The 6,521-nt window shown below is 37.9% G+C and overlaps 1 non-coding gene across 1 annotated transcript; it reads left to right on the forward strand.

The window, feature by feature from the left end:
- Window positions 1-5,363: 5,363 nt before the first annotated feature.
- Window positions 5,364-5,470, forward strand: LOC122484513. The gene has a single exon (XR_006297585.1). It is a non-coding gene; the product is annotated as a U6 spliceosomal RNA (small nuclear RNA).
- Window positions 5,471-6,521: the final 1,051 nt, after the last annotated feature.

Here is a 6,521-nt window from a genome sequence, read left to right on the forward strand (position 1 = left end):
TGATGATGACAGCTTTGTAGTAGAGGCTGACGTCTGGGATTGTGATGCCTCCTGCTTTGGTCTTCTTCTTCAAAATTCCTTTGGCTATTCGGGGCCTTTTGTGGTTCCATACAAATTTTAGAATTGCTTGTTCTAGCTTTGAGAATAATGCTGGTGAAATTTTGATTGGGATTGCATTGAATATGTAGATAGCTTTGGGTAGTACTGACATTTTAACAAGGTTTATTCTTCCAATCCATGAGCATGGAAATTTTTTCCATTTCCTTATATCTTCTTCAATTTCCTTCATAAGCTTTCTATAGTTTTCAGCATACAGATATTTTACGTTTTTGGTTAGATTTATTCCTAGATATTTTATGTTTCTTGGTGCAATTGTGAATAGGATCTGTTTCTTTATTTGTCTTTCTGTTGGTTCATTATTAGTGTATAAGAATGGAACTGATTTCTGTACATTGATTTTGTATCCTGCAACATTGCTGAATTCATGTATCACTTCTAGCAGACTTTTAGTAGAGTCTGTAGGGTTTTCCATGAATGATATCCTGTCGTCTGCAAAAATTGAAAGCTTGACTTCATCTTTGCCAATTTTGATACCTTTGATTTCCTTTTGTTGTCTGATTGCTGTTGGTAGCACTAACAACACTATGTTAAGCAACAGGGGTGAGAGTGGACATCCCTGTTTTGTGCCTGATCTCAGGGAGAAAGCTCTTAATTTTTCCCTATTGAGGATGATACTAGCTGTGGGCTTTTCATAAATGGTTTCTATGATGTTTAAGCATGTTCCTTCTATCCCGACTTTCTTGACGGTTTTTATTTAGAAAGGATGCTGAATTTTGTGAAATGATTTTTCTGCATTGATTGACAGGATCATATGGTCCTTATCTTTTCTTTTATTAATGTGATGTATCTCATCGATTTGGGAATGTTGAATGAGCCGTGCATCCTAGGAATGAATCCCACTTGATCATGGTGTATAATTCTTTTTATATGCTATTTAATACGATTTCCTAGTATATTGTTGAGAATTTTTTCACCCATATTCATCAGGGATATTGTCCTGTAGTTCTCTTTTTTTGCTGGGTCTCTCTCTGGTTTAGGAACCAACGTAATGCTGGCTTCATGAAAGGAGTCTGGAAGTTTTCCTTCCCTTTCTATGTTTTGGAACAGCTTGAGAAGGATAGGTATTATCTCTGCTTTAAATGTCTGAAAGAATTCTCCAGGGAAGCCATCTGGACCTGAACTCTTATTTGTTGGGAGATTTTTGATAACTGATTCAATTTCTTCTCTGGTTAGGGGTGTTCAAGTTTTCTGTTTCTTCCTGTTTGAGTTTTGGAAGTGTGTGGTGCTTAGGAATTTTCCCATTTCTTCCAGGTTGTCCAGTTTGTTGGCATGTATTTTTTCATAGTATTCCCTGATAATTGATTGTATTTCTGAGAGATTGGTTGTAATAATTCCATTTTAATTCATGATTTTATCTATTTGGGTCATCTCCCTTTTGTTTTTGAGAAGCCTGGCTAGAGGTTTATCAATTTTGTTTGTTTCAAAAAATCAACTCTTGGTTTCACTGATCTGCTCTACAGTTTTTTTAGATTCTATATTGTTTATTTCTGTTGTGATCTTTATTATTTCTCTTCTTCTGCAGGGTTTAGGGTGTCTGTGCTGTTCTGCTTCTATTTCCTTTAGGTGTGCTGTTAGATTTTGTATTTGGGATTTTTCTTGTTTCTTGATATTGGCCTGGATTGCAATGTATTTTCCTGTCAGGACTGCCTTTGCTGAATCCCAAAGCGTTTGGATTGTTGTATTTTCATTTTCATTTGTTTCCATATGTTTCTTAATTTCTTTTCTAATTGCCTGGTTGACCCATTTTTTGTTTAGTAGGTTGTTCTTTAACCTTCATGCTTTTGGAGGTTTTCCAGTCTTTTTCCTGTGGTTGATTTCAAGCTTTATTGCATTGTGATCTGAAAGTGTGCATGGTATGATCTTAATTCTTTTATACTTATGAAGGGCTGTTTTGTGACCCAGTATGTGATCTATCTTGGAGAATGTTCCATGTGCACTCGAGAAGAAAGAATATTCTGTTGCCTTGGGATGCAGAGTTCTAAATATATCTGTCAAGTCCATCTGATCCAATATATCATTCAGGGCCCTTGTTTCTTTACTGACCATGTGTCTAGATGATCTATCCATTGTTGTCAGTGGGGTATTAAAGTCCCCTGCTATTACCACATTGTTATCAATAAGGTTGCTTATGTTTGTGATCAATTGTTTTATGTATTTGGGGGCTTCTGTATTTGGCACATAGACATTTGTAATTGTTAGTTCTTCCTGATGGATATCCCCTGTAATTATTATATAATGCCCTTCTTCATCTCTTGTTACAGCTTTTAAGTTAACATCTAGTTTGTCAGATATAAGCTTGGATACTTCAGCTTTCTTTTGAGTTCTGGTAGCATGATAGATAGTTCTCCATCCCCTCAATTTCAATCTGAAGGTGTCTCAAGTCTAAAATGTGTCTCTTATAGACAGCAAATAGATAGGTCTTGTTTTTTTATCCATTCAGATACCCTATGTCTTTTGGTTGGAGCATTTAGTCCATTTACATTCAGTGTTATTATGGAAAGATATGGGTTTTCAAGTCATTGTGATGTCTGTAGGTTTCATGCTTGTAGTGATGTCTTTGGTACTTTGTGGTCCTTGCAACATTTCACTCATAGAATCATCCTTAGGATCTCTTGTGGGGCTGGTTTAGTGGTGATGAATTCCTTCAGTTTTTGTTTGTTTGGGAAGACCTTTATCTCTCCTTCTATTCTAAATGACAGACTTGCTTGATAAAGGATTCTCGTCTGCCTATTTTTTCTTTTCATTACCTTGAAGATTTCCTGCCATTCCTCTCTGGCCTGCCAAGTTTCAGTAGATAGATCCATCACTAGTCTTATTGGTCTCCCTTTATATGTTAGAGCACGTTTATCCCAAGCTGCTTTCAGATTTTTCTCTTTATCCTTGTATTTTGCCAGTTTCACTCTGATATGTTGTCCAGAAGATCAATTCAAGTTATATCTGAAGGGAGTTCTCTGTGCCTCTTGGATTTCTATGCCTTTTTCCTTCCCCTTATCAGGAAAGTTCTCATCTATGATTTGTTCAAGCACACCTTCAGCACCTTTCCCTCCCTTTTCCTCCCCTGGAATCCCAGTTATGCGTATATTATTGCTTTAATTGTGTCACTTAGTTCTCTAATTTTCCCCTCATACTCCTGGATTTTTTTTATCTCTCTTTCTCTCAGCTTCTTCTTTTTCCATAATGTTATCTTCTAATTCATCTATTCTCTCCTCTGCCTCTTCAATCGGAGCTGTGGTCACTTCCATTTTATTTTGCAGCTCATTTATAGCAGTTTTTAGCTCCTCCTGACTGTTTCTTAGTCCTGTGATCTCTGTAGTAATAGATTCTCTGCTGTCCTCTCTACTTTTTTCAAGCCCAGTGATTAATTTTATGACAATTATTCTAAATTCTTTTTCTGTTGTATCGTTTTTGATCAATTTGTTAGCTGTTGCTATTTCCTGAAGTTTCTTTTGAGAATTCTTCCATTTCATCATTACCACAGTCCCTGTGGTAGCTCCAAACTGCAGGGCACTTCCCCTGCACTGTCTGGAGAAACTTGTGTTGGTGGGCGGGACCTCAGTCAGACCTGATGTCTGTCCCCAGCCCACCGCTGGGGCCACAGACTGGTGTGTACCTTATCTTCCCCTCTCCTAGGGGCAGGACTCACTATGGAGTGGTGTGGCCCCTGTCTGGGCTACTTGCACACTGTGAAGCTTGTGGTGCTGCTGATGGGATCTGGCCAAGGGCGTATTATCCAGGGTGGATCCACAAGGAGCACATGGGCGGGATGGGCAGGTTCTGCTCACTTTTCCCTCAGTGGTCCCCTTCAGGGGGGTACCCTGCAGCACAAGCACGGAGGCCAACCTGTCAGAGGGATGGATCCACTGAAGCACAACATTGTGTGCGCAGTGCAAACAAGTTCGGTGATGGGAACTGGTTCCCTTTGGGGTTTTGTCTGGGGAATGGGAGAGGGAGATGGAGCCGGCCAGCACCTTTGTTCCCCGCAGAGCTGATCTCTGTCTTCCTGGGCTCTACACCTCTCCCTCCCATTGTTCTCTCGCCCTCCCCACTCTCTGAAAGCAGAGCTATTGACTCTTAACATTCCAGATGTTAAGTCCCGCTGGCTGTCAGAACTCAGGCAGTCCAGCCCCTCTGCTTTTACAAGCCAGACTCGGGGGCTATGCCTTGCTGGGTGGGCTGCCCCTCTACTGCCATGGCTCCCTCCTGCCCCTCTGTGTAGCGTGCACCACCTGTCCGCCCTTCCTACCCTTTTCTGTGGGCCTCTTTTCTACACTTGGCTCTGGAGGGTCCATTTTGCTAGTCTTCTGGCAGTGTTCTGGGTTATTTAGGCAGATGTGGGGGGAATCTAAGTGATCAGCAGGACGTGGTGAGCCCAGTCCTCCTACGTTGCCATCTTTCCTGAAGCTTCTCTCTGTTTTTATTTATTTTTGAGACAGAGAGACAGAGCATAAGCAAGGGAGGGGCAGAGAGAGAGGGGGAGTCACAGTGTCTGAGGCAGGCTCCAGGCTCGGAGCTGTCAGCACAGAGCCCAATGCAGGGCTCAAACTCATAGACTGTGAGATCATGACTTGAGCTGAATTCGGACACTTAACCAACTGAGCCACCCAGGTGTCCCTAGAATTTAAATTAAATTTTGAGAAAAAAACCCAAAACATTACACTAACCTCATAAAAAGAATTGGGCATCTTTTTTTTTCAATTTTTTCTGAAATAATTTATATAAAATAATAAAGAATTATTCCTTGAAAAATTGGTATAATTGTCCTGCAAAGCCAAGATAGCTTGGATTTGGGGGAAGAAATAGTCTTTAATACCATTTTAATTTCTTTGATACTTACTGCCCTATAAAACTTCTCTTTGTTTTTCTTAAGTTCATTTATTTTTTATTTTGAGAAAGAGAAAGAGTGGGAGAGCATGTGGAAAGGGCAGAGAGAGAAAGGAGACAGAGAGAATCCCAAGCAGGCTCAGTAATGTCAGCACAGAGCCTGATGTGAAGCTCGAATTCACAAACTGTTTGATCATGACCTTGAACTGAAATCAAGAGTCAGATGCTCAATTGACAGAGCCACCCAGGGGCCCTTCCCATTCTCTTTCTTGCATCAATGTTTGTGTTTTGTACATTTCTAGAACTTTTTTCATTTTGTCTGTTTTCAAATTTATTAGTGTAAGCTGTTTAGAGTAACTTTTTAAATCATTTTAAAATAACTGATATCTTTTTAATTTTCCTTTTTAAATTAAATTTGATTTGTGCTCACCTCGGCAGCACATATACTAAAATTGGAAGGATACAGAGAAGATTAGCATGGCCCCTGCGCAAGGATGACATGCAAATTCATGAAGCGTTCCATTAAAAAAAAATAACAAAAAAAAAATTGATTTAACCATATCCTTCTCCCTTTTTCTCTTGCTTAATCTTACTGTAGGTATTTCTTGCTTATTATATTAATCTTTTCAAAGAACTAGAATTTAGTTTTGCTGATCTTCTGCTCTTAACTTTATTATTGCCTTCCTTCTTTTTTCTTCTTTTTGGAGGAAAGGGGTTTATGATTGGTTGTTCTAAGTCCCAATTTTTGAGATGAATACTAGTCATTAAAAAAACTTTTATCTTGCAACTTTCATACATGTTTTTATATATATTATTATTTTATATTTATATGTTTAATATTTTATATAGCAATATATATTGTACGTAATTTTATATTATTTTATATAATAAAATACATGGAATATATCATATACTATAAAATATGGAATATAAAATAGTATATAAAATATATGTGTGTGTGTGTGTGTGTGTGTGTATTCATTTATTTAAGTAGAGAGGATGCAACAGTGATGTTCCATATGCCTGCACGCAGCTTTAGCAGGTACAGTTTGGTCCATCTCATCTCCCCTTTACCTTGTCTACCTCTCTCTCCCTCCAGATCATTTTGCAGCAAACCCATACATCATAGAATTTAACCTATAAATATCCACACTGTAAAATCCAAATATATGGATTCTTTTTTGAAATATAACCACAATGCCATTATCCTACCTAAAATGTTAAAAACTGAGTGATATCTTTTGTATTGTATTGTATTGTATTGTATTGTATTGTATTGTATTATTTCACTTCAGAAAAGATACTTCGCATGAAATCTACCCAATTAATATGCTTATAAATAACATCGCCTTGTTGTTTTGATTTGTATATCCCTGATGGTTAGTGATATTGAGCATTTTATCTTCTATCTGTTGGTATAGCAGAAGATCCATCCTAAGCCATTTGTATGTCTTTTTTAGAAATGTTTATTCAAAAGTGCTTTGCCTATTTTAATTGTTATTTTTTTCCTAGTGAGTTGTAGGAGTTCCCTATATATTTTAGAAATTAACCTTTATCAAATATATAGTTTGCAAATATTT

This window comes from Prionailurus bengalensis, chromosome D1, assembly GCF_016509475.1.
Source record: "Prionailurus bengalensis isolate Pbe53 chromosome D1, Fcat_Pben_1.1_paternal_pri, whole genome shotgun sequence".
Classification (NCBI taxonomy): Eukaryota; Metazoa; Chordata; class Mammalia; order Carnivora; family Felidae; genus Prionailurus; species Prionailurus bengalensis.